The following is a 13,050-nucleotide window of genomic DNA, read 5'->3' as shown; positions in this document are numbered from 1 at the left end:
CTTCTAATAATTTTAACCCATAAACTCCATAATCCACATGGCCTCCAGAAAATTGCCACCTACATGTGGTGAAAATTTCCTATGTCAATTGGTTTTTCTTTTTTTTTTCTTTCAATTCTTCCTCCTCCATCTTTTAAAATAAATTTCTCTTCCTCCATTTACTGAGCTCCTACTAGCCGGTGTGTTTTCTTTTATCCCTGCTTCCTGCATCTCTTTCTTTACTATTTTTTGACAACTTCTCTTTTTCATTTCCTTCTTTCTTCTTCTTATTCATCCTGATATTCACCCTTCTTTCCTTCTTCCTGCTTCGGTCCCTCTCCTTCCCCTTCTCTGTATCTCCCATGACTCACTCTTGTTGTCCAGTTCTTCATCTCAGTTCTTCTTAACATTCAGCCTATTCCTTCTCTGTCATAACTTTTTCAAAGCACAAACTACCATCCCTACATTTTTGTCTCCTACGTTACTTCCTCCTTTTCTCCACATTGCTCCTTTCTTTCTCCTCAGTCGTCTACCTTTTCCCCACTTCAGTTTGCCTTCCTCTTGACTCCTCCTCCCAGCATTCCCAGCCTTGGGTCCTTTACTCCTCGGTCTCTCTCTCTCCCACCTAATACTTGTTACCATTCCCCTCTGACCCCAACTCTCCTTCTTTATCCTCTTCCAATTCTCTCCTAGCAGTCGCTTCGCCCTCTCTTCCCAGGCGCTTTCTCCACTTCCAACCTCCGCTCTCGCCGATCTCTGCCCTCTCTCTCTTCGGCGCTCTCTTGTCTTTGCCTCCCGCTCTCCCCTCCTTCTTCTTCCCCCGGCCCTCCCCCTCCCTCCCAGCTTCTCTGCCTGGCTCGCTGCCTCCCTCGCCTCTTGTCTCATCTTGCCTGTGTTGTCTGGGAGGGGAGCCCTGCCTCCTCTCCCTCGCTCAGATCAATGCCCTGGCCACTCACTTTCTGATGTTGCACGACGGGAAATGCTTTGAATACTTACGACATGGCCGCTCACACTGATTGCCAAGATTGACAGCACTAACCATCGCCTTCACTTGTTTCAAGGGGGAAGCCCCTAGTCACCCCGCTCTGCGCGCACCTCCCGGCACCCCGGCGGCAAACTTCTGCCGGTCAGCGCTCCCCCCGCCCGGGGCGGGACACCCCCGCAGACTTGAGTTAACGGGCTGCGCCGGCCGCGGCGCTGGGGGTTCTGCTCCCTTGCTCCCCCGGCTGTGCTAATTGACCTAGCATCGACTCCCCTTCCTTAAATTTTTTTTTTATTTGTATCTTTCCCTTTTTCTTTAATGCCATTTACTCCCGCGGCGCAGCGCACAAGGAGCCCTCCCGTGCGGTACCATCCTGGAGCCCGCCCAGGTAACCGGGACGGAGCGAGCGATCTAGAGAGCGAGGGAGGCAGAGCAAGAGCGCGCGGCCCGTGTGTGAGCTACCTGTTGGGGCGCCGAAGGGGGTAGGGGCAGGAACCCCGGGCGGGCGCCGGCCCCCAGCGCCTTCCTCTCCTGCCCTTCCGGGCAGCTCCAGGGGCAGTTTCCCTGAGCTGGGACTGAGGGGCTGGGGTAGGACAGGCAGGGGGACGAGAGCTGAGCGCGTGGAGCCCTGCGAGGGCGCGGGTTGCCGGGAGCCGCGGCCGCCCAGCCCGGGCGGGTTTCCTTACTTGGCTGGGGAGGGGAGAGGGGGGAGGAGGTGCGGGAGGAGGGCGCTCAGCGGGGCCAACGCAGGGGGAGTAGAGACTGAGAAAGGGGCCCGAGCGTCTGCCGCTCGCTGGTGGACGCGCGGATCCCCAGGATGCGTCCCCCTCTCAGAGAGTTGTGCCTTGTTCCGGAGGCGGTGACAGATCTGCGTGGCGGGCTTCTCGTTTTCTTGCCACCCCCCCACCCCCAAAATCCACGCCGAGAAAACACATGTTGTAGCTGTAGATAACTGTGCGTAGGACACTAAGGCAAAAAGGGCAGGGGAGAGAGACAGACAACGCAACCTTTGACAACAGAGAGCTGTTATCGCCATCCCAAGTATTCGTCCGGAAATCTGTCCGCCCTCTCGGCCCACCTTATTCCTCCTCCTCCGCGTCCCCGTATAGATGTTCTAATCTATATAACTGGGAATGATATGAAAAAGAAGTCAGGTGGCTTAGAGAATGAATTTTTAAGTCTCCGTGAAGTTTGAGGTAGGTATTTCATTGAAGTTTGCGCAAGTGTGTGATGGAGGAAGCCTGTGTGCCTGCGCGTGTAGTTCTCTCTTTCTGTGTAAGCATTTGCGTGTGTGCTGAGAGCGTTCAGATGCGACCGCGGGGTGGTAACGCCCTTTGTGCCCACAAGAGGGCAGCATCCTGAGGGCTTTGTGAGCGCTGTCTCCCTCCTTATCGCTGCAGGCTTGGGTTTAGAGAAAGTTATACCGAAACTTTCAAACTGATATCACATCTTATTTCGTGATATTAAAAAAAGAAAGACATAAAGAAAGAAAGAAGGGAAAAAGAGAGAAGAAAAGAGAGAAGAGAGAGAAAAAAAGAGAAAAGCAGGCAGCCAGCCTAACCCGGGATAGTCCTAGTCACACCAAGACTAGGGGGAGGGCTGTTTTAATTGTGGGTTTGGCCGACTGACGACTGGAGTGCCCTCCTCGGCTGTCTTAGTTGTAGCCGGAGGTCATGTAAATCGACCTTAAAAGAATGCATAAGCCATAAATTAAAATAAACCCTCACCCAAGGGCTGATCCATAAGTAGACAATATCCAACCTGGACAAAACGAGCTTCCCTTACGAGCCGACCTAAACCGCATCCCCCCAAAGAATAGAGACTAAATGCAAAGTAAGTTTCCCAGCGAATATTTTGTTTTCTTGAAAAGTGTTGGGTTGATTCGCCGTGTGACTGACTGCGACGCCGCAGTTTTCCGGAGCGCTTCAGGGTTAGCCAGGCTCGGGGCAGGAGGTCGGGAGGACCCGCTGGGTTTCTGGGCTTCTCAACGCTACCCCCACCCTACCCGTACCATTTTGGTTTGGAAACTGGGGCTATTTGTGGGGTTGACGCTGGCCGAGGGCAGGCGACAGTGGAGGAACTCCGTCGCGCTCTCCGCGGCCGTGAGGCTCACCCGGAGGAGCTCCTCTAGAAAACCCGGGTCGCTAGAAAACTCGTGCGCTCCCTCCTCCCCCCGCGCCCGCCGCGGCTCCGCCGCAACTTTCCCGGGACCCTGCGCGAGTTGCCGCCAGCTCCCTCCGCTCTCCCCTTCCTCCCCCTCTCCTCGTTTTTGGACATGACTTTTTATGATCTTTTTAGGAATAAACAAACCGAACTCCAAGACAATCCGAAACCCAAGTGCTAATCTGTGGTCCTCTTTGCTCCGGACGCTGGGGCAGTGGTGCCGGCCCGGCGGGGGCGCGTGTGAGGGGCGGCCCAGCCCTGCGCAGCGCGGGATCGGCTCGGAGTCGGCGGGCCGGGCGCACGGTCGCCCGCGCCGCTCTTCCCCGGCCCTCGTCCCCGGGCCCCGCCGGCGCCCTCCGTCCCGCTCGGCGCCCCGCCCGGGCCCCGCCGCCCGCTGCCCTCTCCGCAGACCCGCCGAGAGCCGCCGCCGTGCGGCTCGGCCAGGCCCGGGGGCGGTGCTGCCACCCGCCCGGGGCCCAGCCCGAGCCCGGCCGCTCCCGGGGGAGCTGCCGCCGTCTTTCTCCCTTAAAGGGCCGGTCAGCGAAGCGAAGGGGCTCGTGCAAAGGCTGCTGGGGTTGTGCTCGGGCGCCCGCAGGAGCGGCCCGGCTGCGGAGGACAGATTAGCTCCGTCTCCCGGGCTGTTTCCCTGGCGCTCCGCGGAGCTTTAAGATAAAAAGAGAATTGCTGTGTTCGGAGCAGATAAAAGGTGGTTGTTGCCGGCGTGTTTTGAGTTTTACTTAAGCTCTCCTAGACTGACCAAGTTTGAAAACGTTCGTTTGTGTGAATTGCCAGATATTGAATGCTGCCCCTATTTGGGGACTGAAAATAAGTCTTCGACTGTGCTGGCGGGGCTGCGCTGTTAGCGAGATGGGCTGTCCCCGGCTGCTCGTGTGTGTGTGACCTCCTTTGAGGGCCGAGCTTGAAGTTTCGGTCTCGAGATGGCCCGAAGCCGTCGCTGCGGCAAACTGGGCTGGGCTCAGACCTCCCGCTGCACCGTCAATGGGCGCTCGGGTGACGTCCTGTCCGGGGCGCTTGACCCCGGCGCGCACTCCCGTGGCCGGGCTTTTGGCCCTGACTGGGCGGCCGGGCCAACAACCCAGTGGAGTCGGGATGCGAGAGTGCCCTCTCTCCCCCGCCTCCCCAGGGTCTCCTCTCTTCTGCCCTTTATAGTCACATGCCTGGGTTTTTCCCCGGGTCCCGAGGAGAACAGACACAGCCCCGCCCAGTCTATTTCTAGGAGGTGGGTTTGGTGAATAAAAAGGTCAAGTGGTCGGGTCCGCGAGCCGGTCCATGGCGAGGGGGGACAGGACGGACACCTGGCAAGGACCGCCCCGCCTGTCCCCCCCACCCTGGCCGGTCCGCCCGCCCACGGCTGGCCTCCCCAGGCCACATTCTTGCGCTAAGTGCGAGAGGCTGTGGGAAAATCAATCCCGAACCGGCCAAGAGCCGGTGAAGCTGATCCCGCGATGGCATTTTGTTTTGAACAGTTGCTGGGGTTGACGTTTCCTCATAAGGTAAGGTGTCACTGGACAGTCGGCTGCCCAAATGCCACATGTATAATTAGCCTGCGCACTCAGCACCTGGTCCCCGAGGCCCGTAGGCACGGGCTTGGCCGACCTGGGCTACTCAACTCCATTCCGGGCTACAGGATTCCCGAGGGAGGGCCGAACCGGCAGGACAGCCCCGGGAGGCCCTGGCACCAGGGAAGACTGTGACAGTGTAGCCTTGTCTTTGATTTCTCTCTCTCTTTTTTTCCCTTCGCTTCCTGTTTCCTCTCCTCTGTTTTTCGGTTGAAGGGGAACTACTGGTTAGCGGGATAAATCGGACACCAGCGGCAGGGTGCAGACTGAGCGGTGAAAGGGGGTGCAGAGTAAATCTGGCAACATGCCGACTCTCTACACCCCGCCCATGGGGGAGGGCTGCCAGTGCCCCTCTATCTGCTCTAACCCACTAGGACCAGCCCAGGCTTGGCATTGTGTCCTGGCCTGGGTAGGGGCTTCAGGCTTCCAGTTTGGACTGTTCACCTGTCTTTGCGCTCCCTCCCACCCCGACTCTAAAGGTCTCTAAGCAAATTAGTATCGGTACCCTGATTGCAGCTTCTGTTTCCCCCTTCAGGCCTAGCCGCTTGGGGCTGCTAGTGATCACTGTGGGGCAAGCCTGGAAAGGTCTACTGTCTCTCCCTGTCTCACTCCTGCCGCCTGGGGTTAGCAGGATCAGTGCCCTGTCCTCTCTGTATCCGCATTGGTGCTGGAGCTTCCTACCTAGCTTGGCAGACCCCAGCCTCAGGTCAGCGTTAGCCTGCACTGTCTGGCAGAGACCAGATTTCTGCAGCCATGAACATGACCTTCCTTCTGTCACCCTGTGCAGTCACCGTAGAATTCAACACTCAGCATTAGGGACTTTCATCGGTCTTCCTCCTCCCCTTGTTTCTAGGCCACTCAGCTGTGGCTGATACCCACTAGAAGATTCTCTTTATTTTAAAACAAACAAACAAGCAAACATCCTAAATCTTCTATAAGTTTAGTGGGATAGAGTTAGCTTTTCTGTGGCGCCAAGAGTGCACCTTTCTGGTTGGAGGTGGGGACACGGTTTGTTTAGTTGCATTTACTTTTTATTGAACCAATGAAATGTTTTATTTTCTTATAGAAGGGTAAAAGTTACGATTGAATTTTTTTAACTCTGCCAGACCATAAATGTATTATCTGTATACTTTTGAGAGTGTTTTCCTGAATACACATATGTGAGCACATGGGCAGTAGGCCGAACGACATGTAGACTTTTTTTCTCCTGCACTTTTGAAAACCTCCTAAATCAAGAGAGATTGTCCCTATTCTAAAACAATAACAAGAACAACAACAAACAATCAAAAAAATGCTCAGACTCTGAAAGCAAGCAAGTGTGCACTACATTTATTAGATCCAGTTAATGACCAAAGGTGGTAGTAACCAGAATCCATGCAAGTGCTAGGTCATTAATTCTTTAGGCAAACTGACATCCTCTGTTACTTTTCTCATGTGTTACCAACACCTCCTTTCCCCTCTCTCTCCTACCGTATTCCTTTACTTGTGGTGGCAAAACTAGATAGTTTTTTTTGTTTATTGTTTATCCTGTTTATTTTTCTTAGTTTTTGTTTTGGAAGTAACGAGAAGGAACTTTCTCTTAGTGTATATGTATTTTTTAAAAAGCAAACAAATCTATCAGTTTATTATTATGGAGCATGACATAAACTGCTATAATGTTATATTGTGTAACTACAATGCAACATTATACTGTAAAGAAAGATGAATCTAGAAAATAATAATAAAGCAGCATCAATATCTATACCGAAAGCTGATTCTCTAATGGATTCGATAACTGAATACCTAGAAAAAATGACATTCACTAGGAATATTATATTGTCTGTTGGACATTTTTTTATTAGTAGCACAAAGCAACAGATATTTTTCTTAGTAAGGGAAAAGCATATATTTAAAATATGTTAACATACCTAGCAAGTCCTTCTTTTATAAGGCTTTAAAATATATTACTTTAAATATATAAATGATAAATTTTAGTGGCGTTATTGAGATTTTATGTCTGTTTCTATTTGACTTCTTTTAGGAATTATTGGGTTATTAGTCATTGATGGAATTGCTACACTTCTCCATCTTATATTGAAGAAATTAGTGACATTTTAAAATAATTCTCTTTCAATTAGTACAATAGGTACTGGAATAAATGAATTTTCTTTTAACAAGGTTTAATGTACATTGGCTTTGACTGTTACTTCTAGTATTTTCTGTACTTTATAGTTTTGATAGGTTATATATCTCGAAGTTAGAAAGAATTCTCCTGTTAGTGAGAGAATTCGTATATGCTTTTCCACTGTTTACAAACAGCATTCTATAAAAGTGTAGTACACTACAACTAAAATTTTGGTTGATCTAAGAGCTATTTGTTTAAATATAGTTTAGGGGTATGTATATATCAATTGATGTTTTTGAAGTCAAATGAAACATTCCATCAAGCTAATGTGTCTGAGAGTACCATATCAGGCACAGACAGGTACTAGAAATGATAAAACACAGATAACATACAGCGAGAAGATTTGCAGATGGGATGTATTATCTGCTGTCATGAAGTTAGATGGGTCATATTACTGTTTATTTTTAAAAACTAATCTAGGTTATTTCAGAATTACCAGGTTATGTGGGTATATGAGATTTAAGGAGAACAGATTTTGTTATAGAAACTTGCTAAAAAATAAACAAATATTCATTGCTTTTTAGAGGAAGAAATGGACTATCTTTGCATTGCTTCTTGTTTAAGAAATATGGCTCTCCCCATTATTTTTTTCTAACAAGGAAAATAATGTATTAAACATTTTGTGTCTTCATCCTAACTCTGCATTTTCTACTGATTATACTCTGAATCTCAATATACTTGAGTAAACAAAAACAAAAACAAAAACTGGCACTCTGGTGTAGTCTATGAAAAGCAATTTTTATTAGATGTAAGCACATTTTAAATGTGTAGCATATCTTTTTCACTTGAGGTTCTTCAAGTGTGATCTGACAACTAATTGTTTTGATAAGAGTTGTATCAGAAACTTTCATCATCTTCTCATTATATATTCATTATTCATTTATAGGAAGAGTGTTTTTATTTTCCTTGTTCTGTGGAAGAGGGTAAAAGCTTTTCAGCTAATTATTTTGTTTAGACATTTAGTCAAACTGGAAATAATTTTAAACTTGTGTTACAGTTTTTGATAGAGCTTTTCAAGTTTTAAGTATCCATTGTCATAATTTGGATAAAAATATCAATTGAAGAATGAGGGTGGAGGTTGTAGGATGGAATATCGTTTAAATCTACTATGGACTCTCTCACCTCCAGAAAAGGGTGCTGGTCTGTTTTTCCTCAAATCTGTGGTAGTCTCAAAAAAAGGAACATGAAACCCTAAAACCTCAGAGAAGCAGTATCGATTCAGTTCTTAACTGCAAATCCTTCATATCGCTGCTCAAAATATCCAACTTTACACCAATATTAGCCATTCTTTTTATAGTGACACCATGCTTAGTAAAAAACTTCTAAGCACTGAGGTCAGGTGTTGAGATTGGATTCTAGTTTATTTTTTATGAATCAGATAAAGATTTCTGTGCATGAGACCATATGTGAAGATGAGAGAACAAGAACATTTCCATATCAAAGGCAATATATCTGAGGCTGCATGGTAATTAAAATGCAGTGGTTTGGACTCTGTGCACTAGCACTTAAGCAGAGCATTGCCGGGACCTTGTGCATCATGCAGGCGGTTGCTTCTTGCATACTTCTTGAAATACACTTATAATTTTGTACAAACATTTATGCCAGTCCACACTTTTCTGTGGATAATTTGTATTTCTTCCAAACCATTCAAAGTAGAAGTTATTTTTTGAGCTACCCCCTCATTATGGCTTTTGTGCATCAACTATTTTTATTCTGGTTGTTTGTATTTCCTTTTACCAGAATGATGGCTTGTTTATATTCAGAATCTCTTCTTGCTCCTCTCAGACCCCTTATATATCACTCATATTTTATATTCACTCAAGAAAACTTTCAGCTTTAGGAAAGATGTGAATTATTTTCTGAGGTTAATAGCAGATGCTGTAATCTATTATAAAATAATAAACTACATTTAAAAATCAACTGCCCAGTTATTTCTGTTTTATAATGCTTATGTATTTAGTAAATGTTTAAAGAATTCCAAAATGTTCTTTTTTACCTTTTAATGGCATTAAAATGTGTAGGCATTCTCTTTCATACTTCTTCAAGTGAAAAATGATTATTTGAAACTATAGAAATCTTTGTAGTTGTCTAAAGAGTTATCTCTTTGCATTTTAGGGAGATGTTTGATTTTATTTGTAAAGAGCTGGGTTAACATCTTAACCTGTAATTATTTGGGGATAGAATAGTAAAATTAAAAAAACTAACAATTGGGAGTTCAATGTTGTATATATTTTAGAAAATTTTGCATCTTTGGTAATCTAGCTTGAATTTGCTGCTCTGTAATTTTCTAGATTTTCTATTTCCATATTTTCTCTCTCTCTCTGAACATTCTACTCTGGTGCATGTGGCAAGGAATTTACTGGTATATTTTATTTACTAAGCTCCCCAGGTCTATAAAGCTTTTTAAAGATTTCTCTGGATTGAGACACTATGTGTTGAAGAAACCTAATGTGATATTATGAAATCCTTTTAAGAGTTTTTGTGTTTTAAACTATTTTGGATCAAAATTACTTAAGTATATTAATTTTATGCTTTTTAATGATGACATGTGTAAAGAAGCATAATAAATATAAGGTAAATTCAAAGTACATTATATAATGTGCATATTAGTGTCTGTGCAAACATTGTCTTCTTTCATTTCACATTTTCTCTTGATCTCTTCTTCTCTGAAAATCTCACAAGATAACCCTTAAATGATCTATTATCCCTGTTACCTTCAATAATTTGTTGTTTCTAGTTATCTTAGAGAGATGAATTTGATTGTCTATCTTTAATATATCCATTCAAATGCAAAAAGGGACTTTAGTGCTATTTGTGATTTTGACTTCACGGAGCACAATCTCTTTGCTTCTTTGAAAAGTACTTCTTTAAAATTAGACAAAGAAAATTAAAGATGCTTTACTTTCCATGACTACACAAACACAATGTGTGCAAAAAAGAAGATGCAACAGATTTTTTTTTTTTAAATGACAAGCATAGGTTTCCAATGTTACTTATTCTGAGCCATCGTTGCAAATGCGTCTTTTTTTACTTTACAAACAGATCATTGGGTAGTGTGATATCGAGCACTTGCCTTCTAAGTTCTAGGCACCCTGAAGGGCATTTTTGAAGTCACAAGTCTTTACTTTTTAAGGATTTTCTCTTCTATTGAAGATTTTTAATATTTGATAGGTGGAGGAATTTAGGTGCAGTTGTCATGGTGTTAAGCAGATCATTGGTACAACTGGAGAAGAATACTCCTAACTAGGAGAAAATAGTTTATTGTTCTTTCTTTGGAGAGAATATCAAAGTGCAAGAATGTTGTTATTTTCTCAGAAAAGATCTTCAGCTATCTCCGTGGGCACTGAACCTTCTGTGGAGAAGTCAGCCGGCCCATCCACCCTCAATATATCCATGGTATAATCCCTAACTCTCCGTTTCTTCATCTCTAAAACGGGAGTAATCGTAATATCTACATCACAGGGTTATTGTGAAGATTAAATGAGATAAATGAATGTAAAGCACTAAGTTTGGGGCTTGGTATAAAATAACTGTTTAATACATGTTATCTATTGCTGTTGAAGTGGTACTGTACTTAGAATTATACAGATCTGGCTTCCAGTGTCAGCTTCACTACACACTTGCTAGGTAATCTTTGGCAAGTTACATAACCTGTTTATTTTCCTCTTACATGAAACAGAGACAGCGATACATGTTCCTTCCTTTCTTTCCTAGAAAGGAGAATTCATTAGCTGTCTGGCAGAGTTGGGATAGAGTAGTGACTAACTGTAGCGTTTGGATTCCCAGCTCTCAAATTTTAGAAAATTCCAATTCTAAGGACTGGAAAAGATTCAAAAGATCATTTCTCCTGTCATTCTCCATCCTCCAAAGGTGCATTGATCATCCTTTCTCTATTCTTATCAGTTAAGAAGCTCTCTTTATTTTGAAAACCCGTGAAGAAGATGATTCAATAATCTTCTTTGGTTACGTGTCTCAATGATTAACACCAGGAAGTTCTTTCTGTCAAATATACACATCTTAATCTGCTTTCTCTTGCTTTCATTTTAAGAAAAAATGGAAACATATATTTTCACTTGAATGATAGACCTGCATGTGAGAAAACTAAAATTAAACTTTCAATTTTTATTTCTTGAATTTTTCCTTTGAAATCTTATTTCCTAAACTAATTGTGCGACCTTGGAAACATTATGAAATCTCTATAAGTCTCAATTTCCTAATTTTTAAAATGGAGATTGTGATAGAATTTATCACATGAGGTTGTTGGGAAGATTAAGTTTGAAGATACTGTGTACAGAAGTACATGGAACAGTTCTGGACCACTATGTTAGGACTGACAATAGTTATGTGATAAGTAGAATCTTGGCATGAAAAGAGTCCCTAATTCTTTTACATTTTATAGAGCTCAGTTTTCAAAGTGCTTTCATATTTATTGCCTCATTCAATAAAAGGTATGGAGGGTAGATAACCTTGCCAGTGATACTGTCTAACTTCCTACTTGATATGAATAAATGTTTCAATTGGGTTTTGCTTCAGGATATTATTCACTACAAACAAAGCTTGTGTGTCATAAATTAGGGCTGGCATTTTTGTCCCTCTTTTTTTCCAATCTCTTCTATGTAATGTCAGTGCTCATTTATTTTATCTCATACTTGTTTCCAGACCTAAAGCAATGCTACATTTCCCATATACAAATATAAATGAATAATGCCTTGCTGATTGGAAGAGTTAAACGTCAGTTATATATGTCTTTGACTAATAAAAATTAGAAAATGATTTAATTATTACATAATGTGGCTAGTTTGATAGGCAACACTCTTTTAAAGATGGAGTTTATGAGGGAGGATTAATAAAAGGATTGTTGGTGGTGAAAAGGTGAGAACCATTTGATTACATGATTTCAAAGATGAAAATACATGGTCCTAGTGAGGAGGCATGAATATGGGTAATTCTGTGCAGTGTGCTAGTTGCTATAATGGAGATGTGTATAACAGCAGAAGTACCTATGTCCAAGAAAGCTTCTAGTAGGAGGTGGCCTTTGTGATGTGACTTAAAGGATGATCAGGAATAGGCTGAGATAAAATCCTGAAGAGCATTGGATATCGGGGAACATTTGATAGTCTTATTGACTGTTGTATAGATCTGACACTGAAATGTCTTGTATTTGTATCTAAATGGCTCCTAGAAAGGCCATGTCTGTTACGAGTGTGATGTGGCCATAGGCTGGCAGCTTAGCCACTGCGCTTCTCTTTCTTAGCTCAGTTTTGTGGTCGCAGACACTATGAATACATTTTAAGGTACAGAGGAATTTTTCAAATGATTGCTTTCCTTCAAATATGTCAACTAAGTATGAAAATTAAAATAAGTGGCTTTTTAATATATGAACTGATGATCAGGACTGTGAGTTAATAAAATCTTCTATCTTGCAACGTAAAAAACTTTTTTTTTTCAATTTGCAAGCATGGTCTTGAAGAAAGGGCAATATCTGGAAATTTTTAGATCTGGGTATTATTTCTGACTTTCCTTTATTTGTTACAGGTCTGTAGGTGCCTCACATTTGAAATTAAATTTTTCCAACTTAATAAAGTTGGCATATTCCATAACTTCTTTTTTATTGAGGGATAATATGAAAATAAATTAATCCTCAGAGTGATTCAAATTTTTTGGAATAAATACAAATTATTATTATACAATGATGATGATGAAATGTAGCAGTAGCAGAAGCAGTGGTAGCAGCAACAACCCCTCTCTACTCTTGATAACTTTCAAGTAGGGATGCTAAGTCCACCCTTTTGAGTTTTGTAATATGGCATCTCATGTTTTCTAGTAACTTTTTGAATGTCTTTTCTCTGAGACCCTCAAGCCTTTTCTGTTTTTGGTTTGGAAGTTTTCTGGTGTTTAATAACTTGTTTCTCCAAATTAAACACAGCTTATTGAGATTTTGCAGCTTATGTGACTTTGTGACAATCACTTTCTGAAAAGGGCTTGGTGGTCACATACACTGGAGAAGTTATGGCCCTGGTTTCCAATGGCCTTAACCTATTGTTTTCCTTACCACTGCCTTGGTCTGCTGGAGACTTGCAGTGTTGATAATGCCATGAAAAATATGATGAAATCTCACCACTAAAAAGAAAGGCTCTGGGGGCCGGTCCCATGGCCAAGTGGTTAAGTTCTTGTGCTTGGCT

The 13,050-nt window shown here is 43.5% G+C and overlaps 1 protein-coding gene across 20 annotated transcripts in view; it reads left to right on the top strand.

Moving 5' to 3' along the window:
- The first annotated feature begins 2,594 nt into the window (after positions 1 to 2,594).
- SOX6 (SRY-box transcription factor 6) overlaps positions 2,595 to 13,050 on the top strand; it is a 570,771-nt gene continuing 560,315 nt past the window's right edge. For 18 of the 20 annotated variants that reach the window (XM_070274842.1, XM_070274841.1, XM_070274819.1 and 15 more), the window contains exon 1: positions 2,600 to 2,794. The gene's annotated coding sequence lies outside the window, so the exon portion shown is untranslated. Of the gene's footprint in view, positions 2,795 to 4,164; positions 4,639 to 13,050 lie in introns of those variants that run through there. The other 2 variants (XM_070274840.1, XM_070274828.1) reach the window with 2 other exon arrangements.

This window comes from Equus caballus, chromosome 7 (assembly GCF_041296265.1).
Source record: "Equus caballus isolate H_3958 breed thoroughbred chromosome 7, TB-T2T, whole genome shotgun sequence".
In the NCBI taxonomy this organism is placed as follows: Eukaryota; Metazoa; Chordata; class Mammalia; order Perissodactyla; family Equidae; genus Equus; species Equus caballus.
Note: the sequence above shows the minus strand (reverse complement) of the source record. Positions and strands in the feature narration are given on the sequence as shown.